The sequence below is a fragment of the Meleagris gallopavo genome, chromosome 28, assembly GCF_000146605.3.
Source record: "Meleagris gallopavo isolate NT-WF06-2002-E0010 breed Aviagen turkey brand Nicholas breeding stock chromosome 28, Turkey_5.1, whole genome shotgun sequence".
In the NCBI taxonomy this organism is placed as follows: Eukaryota; Metazoa; Chordata; class Aves; order Galliformes; family Phasianidae; genus Meleagris; species Meleagris gallopavo.
In genome coordinates this window covers 3,129,993-3,131,894 of record NC_015038.2, presented here as the reverse complement: position 1 = coordinate 3,131,894, position 1,902 = coordinate 3,129,993, and the positions used below count along the sequence as shown (strand labels likewise).

General features: G+C 55.1%; 2 non-coding genes across 2 annotated transcripts; one reads left to right on the top strand and one right to left on the bottom strand.

Annotated features, from left to right (window-relative positions):
• Positions 1–510: 510 nt before the first annotated feature.
• TRNAK-UUU lies at positions 511–583 on the top strand. Its single transcript has one exon. It is a non-coding gene; the product is annotated as a tRNA-Lys (tRNA).
• A 275-nt stretch (positions 584–858) lies between these two features.
• TRNAK-UUU lies at positions 859–931 on the bottom strand. The gene has a single exon. It is a non-coding gene; the product is annotated as a tRNA-Lys (tRNA).
• Positions 932–1,902: the final 971 nt, after the last annotated feature.

Below are 1,902 nucleotides of genomic sequence, written 5' to 3'. Positions count from 1 at the left end.
CGGCCTCCTCCGGTGCTGGCAGCGGCGAAGCTCACCCTACAGCTGCTCCATGGGCCCCAGGTAGCCCGGGCTAGGGGGAAACCCCCCCTACACCCCCGGCGGGCTGCGCTCCTCCATCTTAGCGGGACCTCGGCCGCCACTTCCCCTCGGAGCCAACATGGCTGCGAGGCCGCTTCCGGGCAGCGCCCGGCACGGCGCGGCTGTATCATAGAGCATACCGGAAATGGTCTGCTAGAGTGGACGGAGTCCGCGCCTGCTCCCTGCTGTGGAAGACCGCCCTGGAGGACCGCGCTGTTGGGCTGACCTCGCGTCCCGCTGTGCGCCATTTAACACCACAGTGCCTCGTTTTACCCCTCTCCCTGAACTGATGTGCCACCCAGAGCCGCTCCGAACTCTGCATGCGAACCCCCAACCCTCTGCGAATTCCCCCGCTCCTCCCCTGGTACAGCGTAGCGCTGCGTTCACTCGGCAACACGCTGATAGGAATGGCGTCAGCACTGCGCCTTCAGAGCCCGGATAGCTCAGTCGGTAGAGCATCAGACTTTTAATCTGAGGGTCCAGGGTTCAAGTCCCTGTTCGGGCGTATCGAATTTTTGCTTTTGTCCGCCAGATTTGGATTCTTTCCGATTTTTCTTCTCTTTTTTTCTTTCCTTTTTTTTTTTTTTTGCCTTTGCTGCTAAGGGGGCAGCCGAGACTCCAGCAGTAGACGTTGCCGCTCCTACCCCAATTTTTAAAAGTACTTTGAGGAGAGAAATGGCCAGGAGAACTTTTTGGAAGTTGTGGAATAGAAATAAAGAAATCTAAAAAAAATCAGAAAAGGAAACGAAAGGAAAAAGGAATGCACGAGAAAATTTGATACGCCCGAACAGGGACTTGAACCCTGGACCCTCAGATTAAAAGTCTGATGCTCTACCGACTGAGCTATCCGGGCTCTTGGAGAAACTCGCTCTGTGCATCCAGACGGCTCTACGCAGGGCACCGCTGTGTTCGTGCTTCTAATTTGCTGTGCACCATTCTGTTGCCTGCACCCCAAGCCCCTGCTGTCATTTTGCACCTCCATCTTGTCCTCACCGTTCTCGCCTTCTTGCATTCAGGGCAATAAATCAAAGCAGATTCCTGCTGCACTTTATTCCTTCTGCAGGCGCAGTGGTTCTGGGGGTGGATATGGGGCGATGCTCTGCGCTGCCCACGCAGCCCTTCACCTCTTCTGTAGCATAACCCAAAGGTGGGACAGAGTACTGCTGCTGTAGGAATGGCAGCCTTTGAGAAATCTATGCTGTTCCAAACGGAATCAGGCAAAGCTCTAAGATAAGAAGTGCAGGAAATGATCCGTTCCAGGACTGGGGATACTGGGGCACGTTTAGTTAGAGGGATTCCTCCAGCAGCCCTGTATGTGGCATGTCCTTGAGGTGGGTGACAATTGCCATCAGGGGGTGCGGTTTTGCAAAGTTTGATTTCCCCATTAGGGCCCAGCTTCGCTCACAAAGTGGCACGGCGAATCCCAACACAACCTCCCTTATCCTTGGGATTTCCTACTCCAGGCAACCTGATCTAGAAGAGGGATTGGCCCGACTGATCTTCAACCCTATGACTCCACGACTGAGATTTCCTAGGAAACAGAGCCTGTAGTCATCCTGTGCTACCACCAACCCCAATCCACACGCACTGACAGTGAGTGCCAATTACCGGCAAACCCAAACCACAGCTCCGATCGCGATGCTTCTCACACCAACCCACCATGTGTAGATGCTCCTGTGTGCTCTGATCCCTTTGCTGGGGACGCTGCGGGCCGCCCACCACCCACTCTCAGCCCCATCCATCGTGGCTTACGGGGTGCTCTCACCCCTCTCTGAGATGTGCACCCAATGGAGACGGTGCTTTTGGATTGGAAGGGGGGGGAGA